General features: G+C 37.7%; 1 protein-coding gene across 13 annotated transcripts in view; it reads right to left on the bottom strand.

Annotated features, from left to right (window-relative positions):
• The window catches only part of RALYL (RALY RNA binding protein like), a 426,876-nt gene extending 413,641 nt beyond the window's left edge, over positions 1-13,235 (bottom strand). For 9 of the 13 annotated variants that reach the window (XM_032182392.1, XM_032182390.1, XM_032182384.1 and 6 more), the window contains exons 1-2: positions 13,078-13,234; positions 12,059-12,145 (exon numbers count right to left, since the gene is read on the bottom strand). The gene's annotated coding sequence lies outside the window, so the exon portion shown is untranslated. Of the gene's footprint in view, positions 1-12,058; positions 12,146-13,077 lie in introns of all 13 variants that reach the window. The other 4 variants (XM_032182395.1, XM_032182385.1, XM_032182393.1 and 1 more) reach the window with 2 other exon arrangements.
• Between the last annotated feature and the right edge of the window lie 1,168 nt (positions 13,236-14,403).

Here is a 14,403-nt window from a genome sequence, read left to right as displayed (position 1 = left end):
CTATTTTAGAAAAGGATCAAAGATTTCAAAGTTTTTATTAGGAAGTTCCTAGCTTCGAAGGTGCCATCTCTATTACTCCACTTCTATTACTTCTATTAAGATACTTTACTGATGCACTGCAAGGCTGTAAAACATAATAGCAAACAGCTGGTCTTAAAAGAAATTGATGATTATGGATTATACTCTAGTTACATTTAGAAGTGAGATGGCAATTGCTATACGAAATTATTTTGTTGCACTCTGAAGGAGAAAAGTTGCACAGCAAACCATAAAGCTAAAATTATGAAATTATGTGGTACAGATTAAAGTATGGTAGGAACAAGGAAAGTTAAAGAATTTGAGTCAGTCCAAAGAAGTCATTATTGCTCCACCCACTGATTTGAAATCTGTCTGCTTCAGATCCTTTTCCAAGGCTTATCCCTTGTCATGTGTAGGCAGTCTTAATGGTCTCACCAGCACCAATGGCTTCAAAATAACTACTTAGAAGAGCAAGAAAGTCAGATTTCTTTATAAATTGCTCCAGATTCTGTATCATGGGATGCACTACATTGCATTTCAATAACAGGTAAGGGGAAGCTTCATTGCATGTCTTTATGTCAAATAAAGTCACTTACACTTAATGTAGGCTTCCTTTAATTGACTTAAAATGACTCAGGGTTGGTACAGTTGGTCTAATTCTCAAAGAGGAAACCAGATTGCCTGCTCCAAAGTTACTTGTCTTACAAAAAATAAGCTCCACATCGGATTGTAAATTCCTCAGAGTCTTCTGTGAACCCTCCTCATTACAAATCCCTCACATGTGGAAAGCAGTTCCCGAGGTGAAGCAGGGGGATGGATGTACTCCCTGCAAAGCATGTCCCAGCACACACACACAAGCTCAGTCCATCCTGTGGGATGGCCACAGTTCCCAGAGGCAGCTAGGTACATAGTAAGCTATGTTGTCTCAAATGGCTCTTCTGAGGTGCCTGCTTTTTGAACATACTACCCAGGGAACCAAAGTACCAAATTTAGGGGCTCTGAATAAATTGCTGAAATCAGAAACCTACTTTTCAAGTTTATGACTCACATAAACTTGGGCACACTGGGCACAAATAATCAAAATCTAAACAAATTGCAGCAACAACACCTCAGGCAGACTTTAATACCAACCGAAGTTTAAAGTTTCTGGTCAGGTAATGAGGCAACAGTCAGTGGTTATAGCGCATCTTGAGAAAATGCAAAAAGAAATTCCTAAATGTTAATAAAATTTAACATATCCTTAAACATAAAATTCCCCAAAGAAGTCATTATTTTCTTGCAGTTTTATGTATTATGTTTTTATTTAATTGCATGTTTGTGTTTGACCTATTACATCTAAATATGCATAACACTTAACAATTTTGCCTACAGTACTTTTAAATGTCATTTTAAGATTAATAAAATAAAATAAAATATTTCAGCCTTTTGGACCCGATCATTCCGCTCTGGACCTGTTCCGCCAGCATCAGTAAGGCTAGATACCTTTTTTTTTTTCACTCAACTATCCTAAGTGACTATAGTATATAAGAAGCATTTGGGAATAGTTAGTATTTGACAAAATCTTTACATTAGTTACCAGACTTTGTTTTGTATTGGCTCAGTTGCTACCTTTTGGCTTTTCTGTATTAGTAGAGTAGGTACAGGGGAGACACAGGAGAAGTTTAAACTCTACATTTAAGAAATTCCTTCTTAGAAAGACCAATTATTGGATCCACCCTTTCTGTTAACATTCCTAAGTCAACCTTGTCAGGTGGAAGGGCTTCCTGGTGAGAATAGCTGTGGGAAGGCAGACATGCATAAGGGCTAAAAAAGATGTTTGGTCAAAGAGTGCTTTTAAACTGAGCACTCCTCCACCTTCATCATATGGGTACCTTGCAGCCAGGAGGAATGAGACCAAGCAACATGCTGAACCAGCACTGAGCAATAGGGTCCCTACTTCCTTTCTGTCTGTTAGTCTCAGTGCACAACAGGAAAAAAATATATATATATATTGCTTTTTATTTATTTATTTATTTTTTTACTCTGGTGGGGGTATTTAGCCTACAAAACTGTACACTGTAAATTTCAAATTAACTGAAAGAATTAAGGATAGTTTTCAATTTATACTCCCACTAAGATAATGGGGAGTAAGATGGACCCCTGAAAGTAAAGCTCTGAAAGAAGGGGAAAAAAAAAGGATAAGTAAATAAAGGCCAATGGAAAGCCTGCTTTTGGATCTTGGCAGATAACTGAAAAAATAGTCATGTGCACACTGATTTGAAGGGGGTTAACCTTGTGTATAAAAAGGATGAGAAACATAAACTTTTTTTCTGTCATCATGATGTATGAAACCATTCTCTACTTTCATGTAAGTCTGCTTAACTAGAAGAAAAACACATCCTGCTTCAAGGACTAGTTATATAAATAGTGTTATGTTATAATTTGTGAGAAGGGTGCTGTATTTGTAAAGATTTTTTTCTGATTTTGTTCTTAAAAAAAAAAAAATAAGGAAGTAAGTAGTGAAATATCTGTAGTGCTGATGAAAGATAAGACAGTGGAGGGGACAGGGGTTGAGCCCAAATGGAAGGTGAACAGGAGCAGGGATTGCAAACAGTCTCTTTCTCTGGAACCTCAACTGAACCACTGGGAAATTTTTCCTCTAATTCTATTGCTGCCCCTCCTGCTTCTCTTTCCAGTCCTTTCCCCTCTTCCACCCCTTTCCTACTGCTTCCTTTTCTTTCATCCTTCTGAGCTGTGCCAGCACCAGGGGAGAGGTCCAGAGCAGGATGGAAGGTCCAGGAAGCCTGAAATAAAAAAAAAAAAATACAAATAAAAGATAAAAAGGATCCAGAAATTCAAATGAACTTACCCACTATTTTAAAAAGTGCTTTCCCTAGTTTGTAACTGTAGATCACTGTGACATAGGTTTCTCTTGCAGAGAATAGTTTGATCTTAAAAGATCCCAAAGTGAAGTGTAATCAGGTTATTTTGATTATGATGAATATTTAAAACATATTAATATTTGTGACCAAGTGTCAAGATTATCTGAACCTATATTAAAACTTATAAGATGGAATGTCACAATAAATAGGATAACAGTTTTTGCATCAAATAATTAATAATAACCCTGTCATTCCTGAAATTATTTCTTTCCTTAAATTGAACTGTAATTATTTTTCTTGTATTTGCCCCTTTCATAAGTGTGTCCCTGAATAAATATCCCTCATTCAACATCCTTGGACTACCTACTCACGCAGAGCAGCTGTCACAGTTAGGCCCAGTGACATCAAATGGCAGAGTTTGGCTTATACATGTATGTCCTACTCCTACAGAGAAATTCAGTTGTGCTCTTTTATGTCCTGACAATCTACAGTCATGGGACTTTTATAATGCCATGACAACACTCCCAACGCTGATCCAAAATGCATGACTGAAAAAAAAAAAGTTACGGTGCATAAATGAAACTGGGAAAAGAGTTGAATGCTTCATGAAGTCAGCTAAAGAATTCATATTTGTAAATCTGTTATTTTTATTGTTGTTTGTTTACTGTGGATACTGCTCAGACAATGTATTTTTGTGGAACAGTACATAAACCTAAGGTAGAAATCTCAATACGTAGCAAGGAACAGAGATGAAGATCAAGATTTGGTAAAGTAAAGTACATGACATGGTAGCTTTTGCTAACAGTGCAGAAAAAGAGGACAACATAATAATATATCATAATATATATACTATACTATACTATAATAATAATAATAATAATAATATAAAATAAGGGGAAGTGTCAAAAAATGGGTGAGTTCTGCATCCTGTTAATGGCAAAGTTCTGGAATGGATGTGAACCTACTTACTGAGATAAATTTTGTCTAAAAATTTTTGTCTAAAAATCTTTGATTTCTACAAATGTAGGTACTCAATCTTATAAAATTCCAAACATGCCTAGAATTAAAGTTAACTGAGAGAGGAAAGGATAAATTCTGTCTGGATATTCAAAAAAATGCATTTTTTTTTCTGAAATCTTTCAAAACAAGCATGTATGTGAGGATATTAATGGTGTGACATTAATATCTAAATATTTAACCAAAGTTGCATGGATCACCTCCATTCATCAAGTATTATTTTTGCTATTTTATGTTTTAAAAGCTTTTTTCAGAGCCAGATCTTCTGCTGTTTGTTATCTATTGATAATATTTTGACATAGTGACTACATAGCTACATACATTTACATATGAGAAGAAAGTGTAAGTAGTTGATTTAATTCACATAATCCTTATCTTTCAATTATTTTCAAAGGTTTCTCAGGTTAGTGTTTGTATAAAATAACTGAAATCTCTGGATTTTAGAGTACTACTCTGTGAGGGACTCATTGAAGGGTTGGGTTTTGGGATTAGTTTATAAACAGAAAAATGTGTGAAGCAATGGGAAAAACAAACAAACAAACAAACAAACAAACAAACAAACAAACAAAAAAAACACAAGGGATGAAATTTTGGCCCCAACAGAAATCTTTGAAATTTTTGTTGTAGTCTAGAACTGATTCAAACCGTTTTGAAAAAACATTTGCATTACTGCAAAAATTACTGCAGAAGTTGACAGAAATTCAAATAAATACTTACAGTCATGAAGTTTCTGGCCAGATTAGTGGTGAAATAATAAAAATAATGACAATTATAGAAAAAAAAAAAAAAGTTCAGTCAAATATTTCATTAAAAAATGACATTTCAACCAGGGAAAAGGGGAGAGATGGGGTTAATGTCCCCCAACTTTATTCATCAAAATGTTAGGAATCTAGACTCTCTCACTCATCAGTGAAAAGAGAGTTTTAGGAAGACTGTTCATCTCAGCTATCCACAGATGCCTCTCTTGGGATATAATCCGTAATTCTCTAGAGGCTTCTATATACCTCCATTGACTACAAAGCTTTGAGCAACTGTTAGACATCAATAACTAACTTTTCTAACTTTTAGATGGATAAAATGATGATTAGCTTAGTTATGAAAACCTTTTTTTTTTTTAAACTGCAAGTTTAAATAAGATGAATCTAGCATTTTGTGTGAATCCACTTTATCATAACCAACAGAAAGAAATATACTTTTACAGAAAATGTTGACCAGCATATATAGGACCAGGTTTCTGTTCATGTTACTCATCAGAGCAGGGCATACCATGATGAACAGTAACACAATATGCTTCTCTCATAAAATAATAAACAATAAAAATAGCATCAACATGCTGATGAATTATCCCCCTAAAGCAAAAGTGACATAACATCAAAATTTAAATCTACTTTCTCTTTTCATTGTGCATAATATACATTAATTGTCTATGACTTCTAAATGCACAGCTAGAAGAAAAACTTTTCAGAGTCAGTCTTGCAGTTGTCCCATTTACTCAACTCCCATCTAACAAGAGGTTGTATATACAAGGAGAAAACATAACTATGTCCTTGTTCTTCTGCAGTTTGGGGGAGAAAAAAAAAAAATATATATATATATATAAATATGGAGAGAGAGAGAGAGAGAAAATTATAGAGAAAAAATATAGAGAGAAAAAATATAGAGAGATTAGAAAACTGACTATTGTGCAGCATCACAAGTGTTAGGTTTTACCCCATGAAACCAGTGGCAAATACAAGATGAGAAGTGTGATAGTAAAACTGATATTTTTGTTAATTAGAACACAGTATAACGAATCCCTTTTACATGTACTGAAACAGGAAGTTTATTTTTTTATTAAACCTTTAGGGCAATCTTGTAGTATTTCAGAGATGCAGTATAACAGTTTACATACAACATTTTTAATGTTGTATAATAACTGTCTTAACATTTACTGGGTGAAGGATCTTTCCATAAAATACATCAGCTAGGTAGAGTTATTTTCTGTTATAAAAAGTAACTCTGCATTACAGATCAAGCTCAGAAACATTCTACAGTTACTAAATACATTGTGTTTTGCTGTCAGTGAGTTACAATAACGCCCTCTACCAACAAGAGCTGTTAGCTAGCATTCAGTAAAACTTGAGAGCAGGCACTGAGTGCAAAGATACAGAAAAAATATCTTTGTTCTGTTCATACATTTTATTTTTGCATTTTTTTTTTCATTCATATTTTTCGAATAAAGAGGATGCTTAGTGCAGAGCACACATTTTAGTATTTTTAACCAACATACTGCACTTTCTGTTTGCACATAAGCAAACAGAAAGGACCAGTATTGTCCACACCATGCAAATATAATTCTTTGAGACAAAAACTTCAAGTTAATTCTAAGTCAGCCTAAAACTAACACATCCAAAGTATGCAGTAGTAGTGCAATACCTCTTCCAGATCCTAAAATTATAGTTAATGATCAAGATGCATCTTCTATCTATTTGACATAGATGCTGTTCAGATTCAATGAAAAACATAGTGAAAATGCAGACATTTTTTTTTTCCCCTGGAAGTACTGTGCTAGTGTAATGTTTATCTACAGAGAAAATTTAGCCTTGCTTCAATCAGGTAAAGAATCCCATGAATATATTAATTGTGTCAGACAGTGTTGACCCTGCATGCCTGTCTAGAGGGAGGATCCAATGTGCAACCGATGTGACTGAGCAGGATGAAATAAAAGCAGTTGGTATGGAGCATCTTTGGCAGACTTACACCCAACTTTCACCAAGTTATTTAGTGATTATTAAGGTACAATAAGTATTATTGGATCCTTTATGGTTTCTTGTCCTATAAATAATAACAGCCTATATTTGGTTAGCCTGGACCTATGGCTGTCCAAGGGCTGTGAGCAGCTCTCAGAGGACCACAGTATTGCCCACAAAAAATGTCAGCTGTTTTCAGAGCTCCACATTGACTTGGATGCTTAGAGACTGCACAGCAGTCAGGCACTACTCAGTGATATGAGAAGTTCACCTGGGAAAGGACACCTGTGTAAAATGAGTGTAACCAGAGCTTCAGATATTTGTGAGAAACATTCATGAACTTTGAAAGACAGAATAAAAATCCTGGGGAGTGCCACTCATGTACTACCATAGTCATACCCACTGACGGTTACCACTCATATAAAATCTACCTCTTCTGCTTCAAACCCCTTCCAGACAAGACAGAGAAGAAATTATTATGGGTAACCATGAAGAAATTACACCACAGCAAAAATCTATGTTCCTGAAACTGAAATGCAGCTGCAGAACTGTTGTTGCTTGAGCCCTGTTGGGCCAGGAAGGCATGCTGAGGAGCCAGAGCTGGGGAGTCACATGGAGGAGACCACAGAGGACACTGTAGCTTTTGCCAAGTGGCAGTAGATAATACATGTGTATAAATTTACAGCATAGAGAAGGTTGAACTATTTTTTCCTAAACAAAAGTGTTTGTTAAGCCCTAAAAAGACAACTAATTAATGCAAGGTTTTGTCTAATTCTTTGCCACACTAAAAGCATCTGTAAAAATTACTACCTGTATGACTATCTACCTACTTATCTATCTTTCTATTTCAGAATATCACAATGATAAAATTGAGTTCATTGTATTCATGCTAAGTAACCTGAGATTTACATAATAATTTGAAGGTCTACTTGATATTTTTGATTTAATTATTAGCAGATGATTCATAGAGATGGAAAATCACACTTTGTTGTGCTAAGATATTACACAGAAAACAGCTCTGAAACTGCAAGAAACACCTTTTATAAGGATTCAGTACATTTTAGAGATTATTGTCAATTCAAAATAGAACAATAAAAATGAGAAAAAATGGTTTAAATTATTTTAAAGTATATATATGTGAAACAATAATCTTCAAGTCACGTTAACCTGGCAATTGTATAAAGATCATAAAATAATACTAATAACTTAACAAAGGTGAAGATTTTACACCGTACTCTTCACACCATTTAGAAATAGTGTTTTGTTTTCTTCTGTCAGTCATGATCTGAGTTTAAAGAAGCTACATACTGCTTTTAAATCCAGTACTCTGGATGACAGTGTCACAGATTGCATAATTTTTCATCAGGAAAGAGTAATCTTTAGCCTTCTGTTTGGACATTACATAAGTACTTAAAACAAGGATTCAGCTCCAGATTTTGACAGTGCAGTGAATCTTCTGAGAAGACCAAGTGAATTTAAAAAACATTTATTTGAAGGAAGACTTACCAGTTCTATCAGCTACACTTTTAAACACTCTTAAGTTTATTTTTTCTGTTTTTGTTGTTGTTTGTTTGTTTGTTTTTAAAATCTCTTTGTCTTTGAAAACCTTCAGTGCAGACAATGGAAAAAAAATACCGGCAGAGAGGGAAACTGCTTTTAGAATAATGCTTTTGGAGACAAGAAAGCTAAGATATCAGCAGTCTAGGAAGAGACTAGTTAGGAAAAGCTATTTTAAATAGCATTGTGGCAAATTTTCACACATATTCCTAATAGAAGGTAGTCCCTGAGACATTGGCTGAAGCTCATTCTGGTTCCCCTCAATGGTAGGAATGAAAAACACTAAATAATAACCGGAAGATTCTTGTGAGTCTAAAAAACTGTTTTGCAGGAGAAATCCCTGAGAGTTCTTTGCTGTTCTGCTTTAGCCAGAGAAATTCAGCTTGGCTAGGCAGAGTGAAGGGTAGGTCAGCATAGCATAAAGCCCATCTCACCAGAAGATGGCATGTCCACAGCACAGCTCCAGGTGGAGACACCCAGGCTAACTTGGGAGTTGGAAGCTGGACAGACATGTTTGCAGCTCAAAGCAGAACAGATCAACTTGGGCAAAAGAGGGCTTAAACACATATGCCCTGCTTTTGATGCAACATGACTTTGCTCAGAGCTGGTGTGGATGTCTCTGGCCAGTGCTAACAGGAATCTCCACCCAGTTATCCCAACAAACTCAAGTGAAAAAGGGGCTGTGTTTGCTCTCTGAAAATACACTGGGAATATAAACAGAGGGAAGCAGAGATGTGGAAAAGGAATCTCACTTTTTAGGGACAGCACTAGCACAAAACAGAGTATAAACTGTCTGAGAATAAATTTCAGGCAGCAACGAGGTTTCCAACAGCCAGAAGAATAAGATTCTGCCCAGCCCTTGAAGAGCTGCAGTGGGAATGGTGCCCCAGCTCCCCAGCTAAGTCTGGACTGGAGCTTGCTGAATCTGAACAAAGTGAGAACAGCCTAGCACAACAGTAGAATGTAACTGGTGTGACACCATAGGCCTCTCTAGTCCTATCTAGTATATGGAAAAAATGTGAGAAGATATCCTCCTATTGCCAACTGTGGCCACTACAGCGGCTAAAAATGTGCATTTATGAGCCAGCTCTGTGGGTACCATAGTCATTAACTTTTATTCACCTGACATATATTTATTTGCTAGTAAGTACTGTTAATAATAGCTAGTTATGGAGGAAGATTAATAATAATAATAATAATAATAATAATAATAATATTTTCCAAAGCTTTCAGTTTACAAACCTTTTAAAAGGTATCTTAAATTCTTAATTGGACCTAAATACCAAATCAGATTTAAAATAAAATAGAAGATGCCATTTAAGTCTGGACACGCATCACTTTCAGGAGTTAGGGCAGTACAAGTGCTTCTCACACTAAATGTAAAATGAAATTAGATTATCATACTGCAATTCATTAGATATAGTTTCTATTTTTCCTTCCAAAAATAGCAATTGTCTTTTACACAAACTACGGTTTTCCAAATGTGCTTTCACAGCAGTGTTACTAATAGCATAACTATGGAAACACCAAGCTGGAATCAATTCCACTGATCCAAATCCTACTGTACCCACATACTGCAGGAGGTAGGGGTACCCTTTTTCAAAATTAGTACCTTTATCCCTATTTTTAAATCCCAGGACTGTTTGATACACATGAAATCAGACAACTCAGTTACAGATTTCTTCAAATTAAATGTATTTATGTATGTTAGGTTACTGTGCTACTGAGACAATAGGTCCTTTGTAGACAAAATCTGGGTGCTGTAAATAGAGATTTCTAAAACTTTTAACTCAAACTTCAAGACAGGACTAGATGAGCAAGATCAGATCTTCTCATAGCAACTACTTGTACAAAATTGCTCACACAACATGCACTCAATATTGAATGAAAGGACAAAGGTAATATTATTCTGGAAACTGCTAAGCTAGTTACTTTATTTCAGTGCTTCAGCAGTGTCAAAAACATTTTTCTTACACATAATCCACATAATTTAAAGAAAAACTTTAATTTAAAAATAAGGGGAGACAGAAACAAAAATAGAAGTGGAGGATAAAGTTTCAATCACTACTGTATTTTAATGGCTTTCTTTCAAGTTAAATCATGAAAAAATAAGCAGTCTGAGTCTTTCTGAAGTGTAAAGTATTGACCCAAGAGATTGTAACTATTTCAGAAAAATCATCACAATCTATCATAGATTGTATGTCATATCTAGAGTAGTGGTTTTTAGATGCATGGATGATTGACCCCGATATACTGTCAGAAGTATTCTATCACGTCAGTGCAGAAACCATGTATGCTAAATATTTATATTACATTTAAACTGGAAAAAGCCACCTGAAATACACAATATATATTTTCTTCATGGAAACATAACTATGTAAATATTTACTTTTCAACATGACTAATAGTACAAGAGAATGCTGAAGACACACTTTCTACTTTAACACACACTTTCTTCTCTAAAGGTAGCTGTTAAGTTAGAGCAATGTACATATAAGTGTTAGAAGCCTAAAATGTCCAAATGAATTTATAGCTCTATGAATTACAAACAGAACACACATTTTTGCCTATATCATGGTAGAAAAATAAATATGTTCCCTGTAACTTACTTTGGTTTCCACATCTGTATACACAGCTTATGTTTATGATCAGTTACAAATCCTTAAAGGTTGTTTATACAAAATATATTAAGCAAACCCATCACAGTAAAGTAAACTATAGAGAACACTGCAGACCAAGGGTTCAACACTTCTTTAGCATAATATTGCATGATACCTCCTTCTGGAAAGGAAAAAAAAAGAAAAAAAAAGAAAAAAGAAAAAAAAAAAGAAAAAAAAAAAAAGAGAGAGGGAGGGAGAGAGGGAGAGAAGGAGAGAGGGAGGGAGAAAGAGAGAGGGAAAAAAAAAAACAAACAACAAAAAACAAACAAAAACAACAACAACAAAAACAACAAGCCTGTCATCTGGAAAAATCTTTCCAAATCATATTTTAGAGAGCCAATATCCTGTCTCTACATCAGGGGCAGTCTCTGTTAAGCATTTAAGTGCTATCAATGAAAAGTAACAGTTTCTTCTCCAATCCTGAACTCTCAGTGACCGTCACGGAAAGTAACAGTTTCCCATTCCCTGCCAGCCAGTGGCATTAATAATCATCAAAACAAAACGAAACACCTTCAAGCAAATATCTGTTTCTGATTAATCTTCATCCCAATGAATTAAATTCACAAGAGGCAACCTGCTGCCTTGTTTACGCCTTTTTAATATGAAGAGCAGAAGTTGGATATAAGGGTTTTGCTGCCCTCAGGGCTACGAAATATGTCTCATGTGGCAAGGAGCCAGCTCTCCGAGGGAGCCTCCTTTGCTGTTTCTCTCACAGCTATTTTCTAATGGATAATTTTTAAACAGACACACACAAATACACGAGTCACCGCAAAACAGGGTTTTGTTCTTGTCTAAAGTCCTGTAAGTATTTGTTCTCATAACAAGGATATCAAGGTTTCACACAGTTCTGGTTTGGGATTTTTTTTTTTTTTTTTTGGCTGGGAGGTTAGGGAAAGGGGGGGGGAGGTGATGGGGGAAGGATCTGGATTTTTTTTTTTTTTTCCCTCAGCTGCCTTCCCCTCTTTACAGCACAGTACATAAAACACCTCTCTTCAGCTTAACCGACCTAGGCTCAATTAGTGCAACATTTTGCACACATCTTAGCAATTATGAGGCAGAGATATTTAGTTCAGACCTCCTGTGAATTGCACAGAAACCTTAAGCTAAGGGTGGAAGGAGATTTCTTTAAAATAAAAAAAAAATGAAATAATAATAATAAAAAAATCTCACAATGTAATTTACACAGCGTGGAAACGCCTACAAGCAGATGAAGTACCTGCACTGGGGAGATGTTCAGTTGTTCACTTCATCTTCCGTTGACAAGGAAACCAAACCGCACTTCATTCTCCAGGAAAACCTTCCACTGCCATCATTTGAAAATGTATTTATTTGTATATATGTATATATCTATCAGCATCATCATCATGATAACAATAACCATCATAAAATAATGCCGGCAAAAGAGTAAAAAAGTCAAGGTGCAAAATGTGCAAAAGTAACAAGCATTTGTTTGGCTTTATATTTTGTTTAGTTATCTTTAAGGAGGAAAAAAAGTATTTAAAAATAGTAACTGCAACACGCTGCAAGAAAAGTTTCATGTTATAAACAGGTACCAAAAACTGAAAAAGAAGAAAAAGAAAAAAACCCTGCTGATTGCACTGAGCATCAAAAAACAATAACAAAAATAATAAAATTAACATCTTGCTCTGTGGCTCTCACCAGTATTGCAAGACTACAAACTCTTTGTAAACACTGCTGTAAAACGTATTTGCAATTCCCATTCCTACACGAAAAAAAAATAAAAATAATAAAAAAAAATATATAATAAAACAACACCAGAGAAAATCCTCTGCAGAAAAAAAAAAAAGTTAGAAACATGCCTTTTCTCTTATCTTTAAAAAAATAAGTATCATATTTCACATTGCTTTTATGTGCCACAACAAAACCAGTTGCATATATAGATATATAGCTACTAAATGTATATCAGTTGTTGCTGGACTGGCAAGTCTGTATTATTAATATAATCATTTTTCATTCCCAGTGACTCCCGGCCCCAGCAGCACCTTTTGCTCATAGTTTAGTAACCATCGCATGCTAAGAAAAAAAAAAACAAAAAAAAAACTTGTCATCAGCAAAAGATCAAATCCATTTAAACAATAATCAAAGAGGAAGAAAAAAAAAAAAAAAAAAGCAAAAAAAAAACGAAAAAACAAAAAAACCAAATGGAAGAAAAAAAAAAAAAAAAAAAAAAGGACAAAAAAAGGAGGACAAGAATGTCAGCGGAAAGGTACTCACCGAGCGGGAGTAAAAGGGAGGAATAAAAATGAGAGTTACTATAAAATACAGTATGGCGGTGGAAGAAGGAATGAGGCGCTTTTTTTTTTTTCCTCTCCTCTCTAGTCTCTGCCTCCGGCAACCGCCACGTGATCCGCAGCCGGGCGGACTCGCAGCCGGGAGGGCGCAGCGGCGGCGCCGGGCGCGGAGCGAGTGCGGAGAGAGCCCGCCCCGAGCCCCCGCGGCCGCCGGGCCCCCGCCGCCCCGCACCCGCCCCGCGCCCCGCACCCGCGGCAAGTGCCGCTCACCCCCGCGCCTCCCCTCCCCCCGCCAAGCGCGCACACGCGGAGACGGCGGCGCAAGTTGCTCGGAGGCGCTGCGCGAAGTTGCAGCCTCTGGCCGCCTGTTGCCCTCCGGCCGGTGCGAGACCACCGGGGCTGGGGGGTGTGCGGGTAGGGGGGGTGCCGTGCCCCGGCGGACAGCGGCGTGCGAGGGATGGGGTTGCCCCTCCTGCCGCTCCCGTTGGGGTTGGGTGGGGTTGCACGGGGGCACTGTGTGTGTGTGTGTGTGCAAGGGAGAACGTGCACGGGGGTCCTGCTGCCGCCCGGTTCGCCCCCTGGGGGGGATAGCGCTGACCCTCCTGCGGCTCCAGGCTCAACGCGGGGTACCCGGCACCTTCCTGCTGCTCCGGCCCCGGCGATGTGCAGAGGTGTACCCCTGCACCTCGTGGGGGGGTCGCGGCGTGGGGGGGTTCCCCGGCTCCCGTTCGGTCTCGGGGCGTTCCCGTGCCTTGCGCTGGGGCCGCAGTCACTGTGCCGCGCAGTCATGTCAGCGGCGGCTCTCCCGGCTCCTGCCGGAGAGATTCGCATGTGCGGCTGGGGGAAGAAGGACAGGTACCAGCAGCAGTCCCATCTGCCACCTGCTTTTGTTTCTCGGCCTCTGCCCTGTGTCATGGCCTCTCCTCCTGACCCTCTGGCAGGGCTGTTGCTTCCCGTGAGAAAGTTACTGGATGAGATGGGAAAGAAACAAGTGGTTTTTTTGGGGGGAGCGCTCACTGTGGTGGGCAGCCTCCGGCGGCACAAGGGGCAGCTGCCCACAGTCCCACCGTGGAAGCACTTGGTGTTGGACCCAAAAGCATGTGAGAGTGGTCCGAAAGCAGCTCTGGTTGGCTGAATGGCAGCTCTCCCCCTTCTCCCTTACCAGACAAGAAATATTCTGGAGCAGGCTGTTGCCGAGAGTTTCCTTAAGATGCTTGCTTTTCCCTTTTTAGCTCTCCTCGCCTGTCTCCTTATTAACAAACACAGCAGTCGCAGAGAGCAGGCGGCTGGAGCTTAGAGCAGCACTGCT

Source organism: Aythya fuligula, chromosome 2 (assembly GCF_009819795.1).
Source record: "Aythya fuligula isolate bAytFul2 chromosome 2, bAytFul2.pri, whole genome shotgun sequence".
Taxonomy (NCBI): Eukaryota; Metazoa; Chordata; class Aves; order Anseriformes; family Anatidae; genus Aythya; species Aythya fuligula.
The sequence above is the reverse complement of the archived record's forward strand: the minus strand, read 5'-3'. Positions and strand labels throughout refer to the sequence as shown.